The 13,981-nt window shown below is 41.5% G+C and overlaps 1 protein-coding gene across 4 annotated transcripts in view; it reads right to left on the reverse strand.

The window, feature by feature from the left end:
- The window catches only part of PLCB4 (phospholipase C beta 4), a 156,388-nt gene that overhangs the window by 128,991 nt on the left and 13,416 nt on the right, over positions 1-13,981 (reverse strand). The gene's annotated exons all lie outside the window — the stretch shown is intronic.

Consider the following 13,981-nt stretch of genomic DNA (forward strand, 5'->3'; position numbering starts at 1 on the left):
GTTGCTGGTCTCTAACAAAATGTCAGAAATCAGGAGATCATTTTTTTAAGTCACTGATTTTTTTTTTTTTTTTGCCTATACAATTCAGCATTCAGATAATTCCTGAGTTTTTGCTTTTATATTCAACCTCACTTGGTGTCCCATAAACCAGAACTTAAGCAAGATTTTAAGCTACTCAAAGTGTAATCCTTGGACCAGCAGTTTCAACCTCACCTGGGAGACTGATTGAATTGGCAGAATCTAGGGCTCCAGGCCAGACAGACTGAATCAGAATCTCTGGGGTGGGAACCAAAAATCTGTGTTCCAAAAAGCCCTCCAGGTGAGTCTAATGCTCACTAAAGTCTGAGAACCACTGCTGTGGACATCAGGAACTCTGTTGAAAACTACAGAATCAAAATTCAAATCAAGATGGAATGTTAGCCAAATGCAGGGAACCCAGAGCAGCTAAGTTGTATTTGCCAAAGGATTCCTGGTCTTTATTTTAGCAAGAAAGCAACACTTTTCTTAACAACGCCAGGGAAGTTCTATGTCAATGAAAGCAAAAGGGTATTCAGGGAATGAATCCAGATACCTTCTGCCCTCTGTTTGCATTACATCAAGACTTGGCACCCACGTGTCAACAAATCCACTTGTTCTTCTCGTGATCTAAAGAACTTGTCCTCCTAGATAATTACAACACTGCTATAGAGAACCTGCCTGGCAAACAGGAGCAGGGTGTGACTTCAAACAAAGAGCAATTACTGGATTCAAGATTTTAACTAGGTCAGACTCTCAGTTTCACCCACCAAAACATATCTTTCCAAATTCCAAGGAAGCAGCACCATTCATCAAGGTAAACCCAATGTCAAGAGACTTGGCCACCTTAACGTGTCAGAATTTAGAGTATCAGGAACAAAGCCAACTTTTAAATTCGTTTGGGTAGTTTTCGAACAGGTGAAGAATTATCATAGGTATTTCAACTCTGTACCAGGCTCGTGCTTAGCACTGTAGTCACAGAGATGAGTGAGACGAAGGAAGGGGCATAATGTGACCTTTGCTTTTGGAATCAAAACCCAGTTCTGCCACTTATTATTTACCTTCTCTTGCAAAGACCCTTTTTAAGTCTTAGAATCCTTATCTAACAAAAGGAAGTATTTATACCTACCTTTTAGGGAATGAAATGAGATGATAAATTTAAAGTACCTTTACCACGGATGTGAATCACATAGTTACAGTTCAGCAAGTGGTAGCTACCATCCCTCACGTGTAGCTCAGGTTTATATTTCTGGTAGCAAATTACGAACAACATGAAATTGCTAGTATGTGATGTCTTTGACCCACAAAAATACACTTTTAGATGGTTCAACTTTTTAGAAAAGGCTTGACCCAGAAGTTGACATTTCAGATGGGTCTTAGAGGATGAGCAGAAGTTATCCAGGTGAAGCAGCATGGCAGGCATGTAGGCTTGACCTGCCAGTGGGGACTTCTGAGGAGCTGGTGTGGTTAGAACATCTTAAGGGGATGGTAGGGGATGAGACTAGACCCATCAATAAGGCTAGATAAGAAAGCTGTTGTACGTCATACAAAAAGGTATTGAACTTGAACGAAAATGTCTTATATCATTACTGACTGAGAAATGTGAATAATCAATTAATTAAACTATGAGAATGAACACATTTTAGAATACTTCCCAAGTAATATCCTAATGGTAATAAACAATTTCAGTGTTCAGAAGTATGACCTAAAGTGGTATTTACAGAGTAGATCCACAATGAATCAGCTACTCTCATTATTATTTACTTATGTGCACCCTATCCAATTCCAAATAAGGATTTGAGATGATCCAGGAAATATACATGATAAATAAGAATGATTTTCCAGCTTATTTTGATGTGGAACTTTCAGTTCCTTGGCCTTCTTAACTGCAAGGAGTTTTTTCTTTCTTCCTCTCTCAATTACTTAGTACCCTCAGACGTTACCATCGCCATCTGGAAATTTGGATTCCTAAACATCCGACTCTTGGACCCTTCCATCTGATGTTTTTTAGCCCCTAGCTCTACAGTCCTCACTCTTCTGTATTAATTTGACTTCTTGCAACTTCCTCTTCATTAACCCTGCCAATCTCTCACTAACCACCAGACTTCTCCTCCTTTTACTTCCATCCTTGTCTAGCTTATTTCCATGGTCCAATATTACAATCACTCCCTCACAGACACCCTCAACTCCTATGTCTCATTTTCTGTTTTTTTGGCCAAAAAACTAAGTCCACCCTGTCCATTTTTTTATTGCTGAACTTGATGAAAGAAAACCACAAAACTGGACTGTCTGGCTTTGATTTAAATTCAAGATTATCAGCTTCAAAAGGATAGTCAACATGACTTTCAACCTTGTAATTCTTTCTTAAAAGGTTCCCCACTCTTTGAAAGGCCTATCTCATTGCTTCTTCTCATACCCCTTTACTCCCAGCCAATTACTGGGCTTCACTGATTAAAGGAAACTCTTCAGATGCGAACTTTCTCCATCTTTACTCCTAATAAAGCACACTTTCTCCCATCAAAGGTCAATACCCCCATTTCTGCTCCAGATTCAATCTTCTTCCAGGTTCCATCCTCTTTCACCTACACAAGGATTTCAGTCTTCTGTTTATCACCACCCAATACTCAATTTTTTTCTCTATTAGATCATTCTGATCAGCACACAAATGTGTTCTAGCCATCAACACTTCCTCCTTCATTTACTCCCTCATGTCTCTCATCCCCTTTCAGGGCATAATATCTTGAAGAGTCTTTCTCTAGCCATTGTCTCTACTATCTCCCTTCCCTACCATCTCTGACCAATTCCATCTGCCCTCTGTTTCTATCACTTGCTAACATTTCTCTGCGAGGTCCACCATGACTTACGTTCATGCTGCCAAATGCAGTGCGCGCACTCCTTTTCTCCTTTGATTTGATCTCTGAGTGGCTGACTATTCCCTCCTTTTGGAAACTCTGGAATGTTGATATTCTGACTGTGTTCTGTTCCTTTAAGTTCTTTTCCTTCTACACCCAACTTCTACATGTTCCACAGGAATTGGCTCTGGGAATTCTCATTTCCACTACGTTCCTAGACCTCCTTTAACCCCAGGGCTTTAATACCATCTGTTTCTTGATGACTCCCAAATTTATAACAGCAGCCCAGTCTTCTCTGAGTTCCCAATTCAGACATCTAACTCTCTACTTGACATCTCCACACAGATGTCTCAAAACTAACATATCCATAGCTGAATTCTTTACTCCTCACCCTTATCTCTCTAAGTCTCTCCATCACAAGACATTCTGGGCTCAATAAATGTCACTAGTATCTATCCATTTACTGAAACTGAGAGTCATCCTTTTTTTTTCTTTTTTTCTTTTTGGCCACACTGCTCGGCTGGCAGGATCTTAGTTCCCTAACCAGGGATTGAGCCTTGGTCCTCGGCAGTGAGAGCACAGAGTCCTAACCACTGGACCACCAGGGAATTCCCCTAAGAGTCATCCTTGACTTTCTATTCTTGATTTCATTTTCATAGCATTTTTCATATATATCCATTTTGCTCCATCTCCACTACCACCACCTTGGTCCAAAGCATCATCATCTCTCCCATGGACTGATCTTCCCACTTCTACTCTTTCTTTCCACAGCAGCCATGTTGATTCTCCAAAGTTTTAATAAGTTCATTAAAATCATTTAGTAGATCCCCATCATATTTAGGATAAAATCCCAATGTCTAGCATATTTAGGATAAAATCCCAACTCCTAGCATCTCCCATGGACTGATCTTCCCGCTTCTACTCTTTCTTTCCACAGCAGCCATATTGATTCTCCAAACTTTTAATCAGTTCACTAAAGTCATTTAATAGTTCTCCATCATATTTAGGATAAAATCCCAACTCCTAGCATGGCCTAAAAGGTCCTGCATTAATCTGGGTCCTAGAGACCGGATCTCACACCACTTTCTGCCTTTGTGTTCCCTCTTGTTCATTACAACCATCAGGACTCTTTTCCTTGAACTTCTTAAATTCTTCTAGCCTCAGGGTTTTTGCACTTGCTGTTCCGCCTGCCCAGAAGACTCTTCCTACTGTCCTTAGCTCCACTTCATCCTACAGGTCTTGTCTTAATTATCCCCTCTTCAGAGAGGTTTTCCCTTACCTCCTTAATACTTTATTTTCTATTTTTATTTTCTATTACAGTATCCTGATTATTTCCTTGCTTGCAACAAAACACAGTCTGCAATTATTTCACTATTTATTGATTTATTGCCTGGCTCCCACATCAGAATATAACCTCTGTGAGGGCAGAGTCCTTGAAACTTTCTTGTTGACGTTTGTGTTCCAAGCACCTAGCACATCAAAGGCACACCGAAACTAAATTCATGGTCTTAAAAAAATAAGAAAAGAATTCTTTTTCCAAATGAAATATATCACAGTAGGCCAATATATAAAACATAAACAAGAAGCTACTCAAGTTGAGGGGGCTGCACCAGGCCCAGAGCCCATCAGGGTCAGTCCCTGGAGGGCTGCCACGGACAGACATACAAATACCAGGGCACCACCCTGAGGCTGTCTGCCTAGAGGAAGCAGCACCTTTTTCTAAGTCATACAAGCTCATCTTAGAGGTTGGGTGTGGCCCCTGCAAAGAGATCCTTTGCAAAATGGGATAAGAACTCTAAGGAAGGAGAAGAAAAGGCAAATTTGCAAAATAAGGACAGAGTAAAAGAGCTTTTAGAAATACTTGTTAAAAGGTCCTACACAATGAGAATTAGGTGCCTATTTGGCACTGGGCTCCCTAGCAACAAAAGCAAAAGGGGAAAAAATATCATTTACCAGGTGTCCGTTTAGTTCATAGATAAAAAACATCAGATGTTAGGAGAATCAGCTGCCAGAACAGAAATTCTCCAGTGAGACCTGTAAGGAGCTGTGACAGATGCTAATGACAAGGTTTCCAACAAGGCCCACGATAAACTTGTCGACTGTGACCAGAAAATTCTCAGACCAAGTGGATTCAAACTACCCATGAAAATCAGAGAACAGATCTGAGGGGTATGTGACAATCAGCTGAAAGGACCTGAAACCCAACCTATTTAGATTTCTCTGCACCTCCCACACATTCTCTATTCTTTTCCCCTAATAGCAGTTTTAAATTTCACACAGGTACCTACTGACCAGAACTTGGACTGTGGCCTCGTGACCACACTGAGGCTATAATATCCCCAGTTCCCTTGTCAGGAAAATCTTCCTCCAGACTTGAGCGTGGCAGGGGAGATGTCAAAGGAAGCTGGGCCCTTGCTCCTTCACAAATCTGTTTGTTTGCAATTAACAGATGGTAGTGGGATCCTCTGGTAAGGATGCAAACCATAATGTAACTTCTTCCAGGGGGCTCAAAATTTCAATTCTCATAGGACTTGGTTAAAACTCATTAGTCACGCTTTAGAGCTCAAGGAGTAGTTAACACATCCAGCCCAAACCAGCTCTTTCCTTTGGCCATTGGGAGAGACAGTGTGAAAGGAACAGGAACTCCTGTGAAAGCGGACAAGCTGGTAATCGGAGGGCATTCTGTTTGGAAGAAACAAGAAGCATCACTTTTGCTGGAATCACTACAGTTAGAAGCTGTTCCTGCCTCAAGGATCCCTGTTCTGAGGGGTTTTTGCCCCTAGGGGCTTCCAGAGACGCTGCCCCCATTTCATCAAGGATAGAGTATATTTAAAAGCTGTGGTCTCAGCATTATCTTTTAGTGTATTTTTCCCCTAACACTTGCTATTTCAACATCATTCAATATCACAATTTATCTTTCAAAGATTCAAGTTACTTTTAAAATGATTTAGATTAAAAATATTTTTCCTTTATTTCAATTTTATAAGTGATTTGGTTAAACGACATTTCATACCATTTCTTTGCATAAGGAGTGGTAGAGATCTCAGCAGGCCAAATACTCTAAATAGGAGGCAAGTATTTGAGTGGGATTTCTAGATAACAGGCAATAACAGGTGGTTGATTTTATTTTAACTGTGATTTGTGGTTATTTCTTACCTTTCCCTCTCCTGCTCTCTCACCCACCATTACTACTTAAGTTAACTGTGAATGACTATATTTTTCTACTGTGGGGTCTGCATCATCAAACAGGGAATAGTCAAGTCTCACTACTGGGAAGGGATAGTGATTTGGGGCTGGTTAATAAACATGTTAACTTCACATTATTTCAATTAAACATTAGCTGTTCTGGGCCTCTTTTGTGCTTGTGATGGGATGGGCAGATTAGAATATAGAAGGAGTGAAATGACTGAGGACTTCCACATTCCATCATGAGACTCCTGATTTCTGAGAAAGTGAACCCCTAGGAGGTACACTGGGGCCCAGACCTTGTAGCTTATCCTTCCTGGGTTTGACTGTCAGCCTCCGCACCAGGCATCTGCCAGAGAATCTTGCACTGGTGCCATTTCATCTCTCCAAGCTTCACTTTTCTCACCTGTAACTTGAGAAAACTGATACCAACTTCACATGGCTCTCAAAGTTGAGAAAGCCCAAGTGCCTGGGATGAGGTCAATGCCGAATAACTGGTAATAGGAGAAAACTACTGTGTAATTCAGGGCTACTATCCAACACTCTTCAACAGATCTTCTGTGATGATGCAAACGTGCCAGATGAACACAGCCCGACGTGGAGGCCATGAAGGTTATGTGGGGCTATGAAGCCCTTGAAATGTAGCTAGTGTGACAGGGGCCCTGAACTTTTCATTTTCGTTTAAACAGCCAGGTATGATTAGTGGTTACCTTATCAGACATGCAGTATTTAGAAATAAGGGGAAAAATGTTTGAAGGAGAGTCAATTCTTTAAAGCTACAGTGGATAAATAACAGACCTGGGATTCAAACTGGTTTCTCTGATTCCAAAGCCTGTGTCTGTGCTACCCTGTCAACCTTGCCGAGCAGGTCCCACTCTGCCTAAAATCAGTGGGTGTTTGGGTTGTCAGTGAATGAACACTGCCTTGGAGGCTCCACCTTTGGGTAAACATGGTTTGATCAACACTGGAGGAAGAGAAAGGGCTTTGTTAAGGCTGAAGAGGGACAAGTGAAGTCTGAGTTAGAGAAAGGCCACGAAGGGTCTAACCAAATATAAATAACATTATAAACCACTACCATCAAAACAATGCTAACTAAGCACCAGGCAATGGTCTGAGCTTTGTACACATTAACTTATTAACCGCCCAACTTCCCGTGAGGGAGGTACTATTATTATTCCCATTTTACAGAGGAGGAGGCCATTGAGGTATGGAAATTAAGTGTCTTGCCCTGTGTCATGTAGCTGGTGGGGCAGAGCTGAGATTGATGGCTACACCGAAGCAGGCATTTGCATCACACCTGCTTTGAGACCTGTAAGTGAGAAAGAGACATTGTCAGGGAGTGGGCCCAGGGAACTGCTCAGCATCACATCTGAAGGAGGCTTTGCTGTTCTCCTTGTCACTGAAGGCCAGTAACCATCACTCAGATCAGAAGGGCTTTGGAAATGTTTCAGTTCTAGTTACATCATTTTTAAGGATTCTCTTGTGAACTCCATGAACTGTACAGACTGTATTTATTACCGGTTGTTGTAGAAAGCTATCAGAATTCTTTTCTTGGATCCTGGTATAAAGAAAAGTTATTTTTCCTAATCTGTTGCGTTCCTTGTAATCTGACAGACAGTTTGAATCCTATAACTGTTTTTCTTTCCTGCATTACTCTGGCCACCATGATCAAAAGTAGCAAATCTGCAGCTCACTTCTTTCAATTTTATGGGACATTTTTGCTGCCCATAGAGTGGCTGCCTGTTAATTTTACCCCTAATTTGATGTACTTTCCCTTTTTTTTTTCTGTCTTCAACTTAAATCCCTAATCCATTTTATCTAGTGGCACCTACTTCTATACTACAGCTGACTTTGGGATGTGGAAGAAACATGTGTAAATAAGCACGAAGCCCATTTCATGAACACCTGAAACTACTGGGCATGTTACATTGGTTTTAGGGTCCAACAGACCTGATCCAAATGTGGCTGGACGCTTACAGGCTTATATGAGCTTTGTCTCTTCATCTCCAAAAGCAGGGATGGCAGCATGAACAATAACACATCTTACAGGCCACCTGTGGGCACTGCAGGCCTTGATGCATAACCTGCACCCATTACATTATTACTGATTATCAATATAAGAACACAGTGACAGTGACTATGACTCATGTTGCTAATATTGTTTATGATGAATCATCCATGAACCAAATGTGGTAAATGCCACCTCCCCTACCTTACAGATTTTCTCTGAGGTTAGCAAGTCTCCCAAGAGGACACAGACAATATGTGGCAGAATTATATCTATCAGTACATCATGGTGGAGAGAGCATCTCTGTCACGTGGGTCTTCATGATGAGCAGTGGTACTGTGCGCACTTATTTCCATTGATCCAGAATGCAGATCGGGAGGTCTACACGTGAGGATAACCCAGAGCTTGTAAATTACCGTGGAGCTAGACTCGCTAAAGTGTGGTTTCTGCACAGAGAGGTCAGGCTTTCTTCTGTGCCCCAGCCAGCCTCAGTCCACATCTGGCACAGAGGGCAAGCCATCAGAAGGAAGTTTTAGTCCTTCCTTCTTCAAGGGCGTGTCGGGGAGTAGTGACCAGAGGAGACCATCCCTGGGTTGGGAGCCCCTGCCTTGCACCTCCTTGATTTCGCTCTCAGATAGTGAGGGGCAATCAAGAGATTGTTAAGCAAGTTTTACAGGTGCTGGACCTACTATCTATCTTGGGTTCTCAATTCCACAGAAGCAGAAATGAAAAGGTCTCCTTCTCAGTAGCCAACCGTGAGCATTTAGAGAGCTGATTTCAGCAATGATCGTGAAATACAGCGAACGCTTACTCTGATAACAAGTAGAAGGATTTAATCCATTCATTTCATTTTATTCTGACCTCAGAAATGAAGAACATCATCAACTTTCAAAGTGACCTGGCTCGGGAGAGTCGACGAAGGCTGCTGAAAACAAGCAAGAGGAAGGAACAGCACCTTTTCTGACTTATGTCATCTTTTAAAAAAAAATTGGGGGCTTCCCTGGTGGCGCAGTGGTTGAGAGTCCGCCTGCCGACGCAGGGGACACGGGTTCGTGCCCCGGTCCGGGAAGATCCCACATGCCCTGGAGCGGCTGGGCCCGTGAGCCATGGCCGCTGAGCCTGCACGTCCGGAGCCTGTGCTCCGCAATGGGAGAGGCCACAACAGTGAGAGGCCCGCGTACCGCAAAATAAAAAGAAACTGAAACTGGGCCTGATGGTGTTTGTTATTAACAAGGGCTCTGACATATCCTTGGCTCTGTGAGAAGCTGATCAGCTCGATTAGGATCTGAATTTGGGAAGAAGAAGGAATTGCTCAAATGATCCACCTGAAAGAGTCAAACTCTGTATTTCTGTCTGCTCACTTTATGGTCCTCAATATTTAGGAATCTCCATTTTCTCTTTTACTTCCAGATAGAGATGTTGAATCTTTGGGTCTTAACTTTTAAGGTCTGCCAGTTTGAGATGTCAAACTCTGTATCTGTCTCTCTTTGTCCTTCCCTCTCCCAGAAGCATCTCTGTTGTGGGCATTTTGAGGCCAAGTATGAACACTTAGATTCTGCGAGGGCTCTTGTCTTGTAGCAGGGCACTGAGACAGGCTCCCTGATTCTTGCCAGACAACACTTGAAGAAATTATTCCTAAGATATTCGGCAATTACCTCTCAGAGTGCAAAAAGAAGAAGAAAGTCAACAAAACATGCCTTTCGATGGAGTGGGTGGTCACTCAAGAAAGTAACTTTCTTGGGCAGGAAAACTGTCATGTTAGTCAAAACAGTTGCTGTAGCAACTAAAATGAGAAAAATGAAAGAAGACCAGCTTACTCAGAGCCAGGGAGGAAAAGAAATGTTTTTCATAACAAACATGTACAACAAACATTAAAAACATATGTCACCACCACCGCGACACACACATCCCACCCCAAAGATTCTCTCCTTGAGCCAACTTTAGTCAGGCTCCTCTGAATTTTATTCCCAAATAGGCCTTGACTTTTGGACTTCTGTGTCTGCCTTTGCATTGCCCAGTGTTAGCAAGAATCCTGCTAATAAGTTGATTTAGCTAGAATCCTCCACCCTCAGTATCTGATCACCCTTAGTATCTGATCTGGTTCTTCAACCTCCACCATCTCCCAGGTGATGTCTGATCACCCTGGCTTGCCTTCAGCAAGAATCCTATTAGGGTGGTTTAGCCCAAATCTCTCCTTACCCTTGATGTTTCCTCTTAGTAATTCTCCATCCACTGACCCACCCCCCAACCTGCTCCTTGGCTATAAATCTTTTTCTCCTTATTGTATTCAAAGTTGAGTTCAACTTCTCTCCCCTCCTGCAAAACCCCCATTGTAGTAGTCTCCTGGACACAGTCTGTCTTATTTTTAACAAGTGTCATGAATAATGTTTTCTTTAACATCCTCCCCCTCCAAAAAATTCTAAGAACATCAGAAGATGTGCTTTGCGTAAGTGCTTGAAACAGGATCATAAGCTAGTAAATCCTTCTTTTCAGTAAACCACTTCTAATAAAAACACATTCAGTTCCAGAATAATAAATTACAATGAGCCAGGGATTATACATATAGCAACACAGAAGACATACAACTGAAGAGGCTGATCAAAGAAATAACATTTTGAACTATGGCCAAATGGAGATGACAGTCCGTGTTGAATAGAGTCACTGAAAGGAAAGGAATCTCAAATAACTTTCACGGAATTTCCCTTTGAATATCGGCATTACCCACTTAAATAGTCCAGCTTGTAAAAATGCATTTTTTTGTCGCTCCCTTTCCACTTTTATCTTCTGAAATAGCTTATGTTTAGGCTTCAAATATACACAGTCCCCACTGGCTTTAAGGACCAATCCTGGTTCTATCACTTTTTATTGTATCTAAAGGAGGTGCAGAAATCACTGGCACACGCACATGGAGGACCACGGCTACCAACCTAGAGAATTCTGAGCACAGACTTGGCTTCAGAAAATTGCAGTCCAAAAGTTTAGTACATGACTCTTCTACCCTGAGAGAAGGGCTGTTGCATGAGTTGGGTCATCTAGGAACAGACACCAAGATGAACTTGATTGATTACGGGGAATTGATTGATTGATTACAGGAAATGCATATGAAAGAGAAAGGGGAGAAGAAACAGGAGTAGGCAGGGAGAGCCTTCAAACCACATTGGCAGGACTGATGACTGTGAAAGCAGAGGAGGGAGGAAGGATGAGCAGGTAGGAAGGGTCTCAGACTGCAGGGCAGCTGTGAGAACGTCTCCGCCAGGTGCATGGGAGCCCCAGAGCAACAACCACCTACCAGAGGAGCCTCACCTGGGGCAGGAAAGGGCCGGCTCCAGTCTCTGCCATGTCACTCATTGGCTGGGAGCCTCGGCTGAACATCGCAGGGGTGAGGATGCTGCAGCGGAGGCCGTCCCACTGACTACACTCCTAGTGAGTTTTGTCTTGGAGGGAGATGTAAATGGCACAGCTCCACGGCTGCCACAGATGGGATCTCGTGCTAACCCTTCTCCAGATCACCCTAAAGGAGCTCCAGTTCCAGTTTCTTAGGACCCTTAAAAGTCTTTACAAATTAGGAACCATTTAAATAACAATCAATTTGAGTCCCAGATATGTAACCAAGGAATTGCTGGATCATCAGAGATGCTTATTAAATATCTGTGAGGTGATGAATGAATTCCCTGCTGGGGACATAGCAGTAAACAAAAACAATGTATCTGTCTCTCGGTTTATATTCTATGTGTGACTTTGACAATGAACAACAAGCAAATAAATAATATATCAGGAATTGATAAATGCGAAGATAAAAGAATCTAAAGGGTAAGGGTGTGTGTGTGTGTGTGTGTGTGTGTGTGTGTGTGTGCACGGGCACATGCGTTTTTTAAGTAAGATGATGATGAAGGCCTCTTTAGATGAGGTGACTGAGGAAAACCAGAAAGAAGTGAGGAAGTAAACCAGGAGAACTGATGATACATGGAGAAGAGCAGTCAGAGCAGAAGCTGCAAGTGCAAAAGCCCTGAGGTTTGTGTCTAATACTTCCAGGGAACATCAATGGGACAATGAAGTGATGGGTTTTGTAAGGGATTTGTAAGGGGACAAGTAGGACCCTGGAAATTATTTGGAATGAGGTAGGAAGCCACTGAAGGTTTAAAGTGGAAGAGGCATATATTCCAACTTACACTGTAAAAAGATCCATCTTACCTATTCCTCAACATGTCTCTGTGAGGTAGGTATTATCACCCCCATTTTCCTGACAAGGAAGCTGTGGCTTAGTGCCTAGTGGGCTTAAGACTGGCTCATGGTTAGATCTCTTGAGCAGCAAAGCCCAAGTTGAAGCTATTTCTCTTTAACTCCAAACCCATGCCCTTAACCAACTATGTGTACTTCAAACTCTTCAAGAAAGAGTTCTCTGGCAAAGATTTTACCCTAAATACCACTTAGTACAAATCCTTTATTTGCAAACAATATCCTGGCAACTTGGCTCTGCTGAGCATCCAAAAACTAGGCTCCTTTTTGCATCTCACCAAAGTTGAGAGAATCATCTGCCCTTTTAGGTACTTGGAAGAAGACAGTCCACAGTAGGAGAGCACTGGAGGCAGCAGCAAAAGTGTCCTCAGGGTGACTCTTCAGTAGAAAGGGTATGTTGGCTTACATTCCTGGGAAGCTATTCTGGCTCAGCCTATCCACTTCATTAAATGTTTTGATGAGGCAGGATTTCAGAGCAATTGTCTACTATTTATGGTTTTAAGAATAAGCAGTTTAAAAACCATGTGTTTCTTATTAATTTATCAGAATCAATATTCAGTATTAAAGACAGGTTTCCCTGCTGAGGATATTTTATGTCTATTTCTATTGATTGAAAGGAAATGTAATAGAATAGGGAACTCTATTCAATATTCTGTAATAACCTATATGGGAAAAGAATCTGAAAAAGAATGGAAATAAGTCTATGTATAACTGAGTCACTTAGCTGCACAGCTGAAACTAACACAGCATTGTAAATCAACTATACTCCAATAGAAAATAAAAATTAAATTAAAAAAATAAGTTCATCACATTGTAAATCAATTATACTTCAATAAAAATTGTTATAAGTAGGTAAATAAAAATTAAAAGTAAATAAAAGATTTCATTAAAAAAAGGAAATGTAAAAAAAAAAAAGTAAAGAAAGGAAATATTATATTCCTTTCATATAGTACATTTTATCTAGTTGTGTGGGGTCTTCTCCCCCCAAAATGTAAAGACTAAAAAAGTCCTGCTTAGTACTTTTTTATCCTTAAATGCTGATTTTCACTGATTCTAAGGTAGAGGTATTAGTGTTTTTAGGGTTGCTTATGAGGCAGTTATTTGCCCTTAGGGGCAAATAAATGAAAAATAATTTTTTTGCCCATCCTCATTTCTTTAGCAGAATCCAATTAAGAACTCCCTGCTGTAGTAATATAATAATTATGGTCTTAAATAGATAAAGCAAATCGGTGACTAAAAGAGTTAAACAGCCTTCATTAAGGAACTTCAGAAAGTGTTTTTTCAATAGGTAGCTTGGTTTTTTTTTTCAATCATACATAGTTCCCCAAAATATGTTTCTTTGTGTAGGGAAGGAATAAGATTTCCTTGACCTACTTAGGGTCCCTGGCTGGGTCTGAAAATTAAACTGACAAAACAGATCAGCAGGAGAAGAGCATATAAATGTATTTAATATTAGGTGACCTGGGAGCCCTTATAAGAAAATGAGGACTAGAAGAAACAGTTAAGCTTGAGTATTTTTGTGCTGGGTTTGCGGAAAAGTAGACAGTTGTGGAGAAATATGAGAGTCAAGGATTATGAGGTAAGTGTAATAAACTGGGAGGGGGGGGCTTCGGAAGCCCTGTTTGTTCAGATTCTTCTCAGAGCCCCTTTTTCTTCAGAAGATAAGGACCCCCCTTTCATCCAG

This window comes from Phocoena phocoena, chromosome 15 (assembly GCF_963924675.1).
Source record: "Phocoena phocoena chromosome 15, mPhoPho1.1, whole genome shotgun sequence".
In the NCBI taxonomy this organism is placed as follows: Eukaryota; Metazoa; Chordata; class Mammalia; order Artiodactyla; family Phocoenidae; genus Phocoena; species Phocoena phocoena.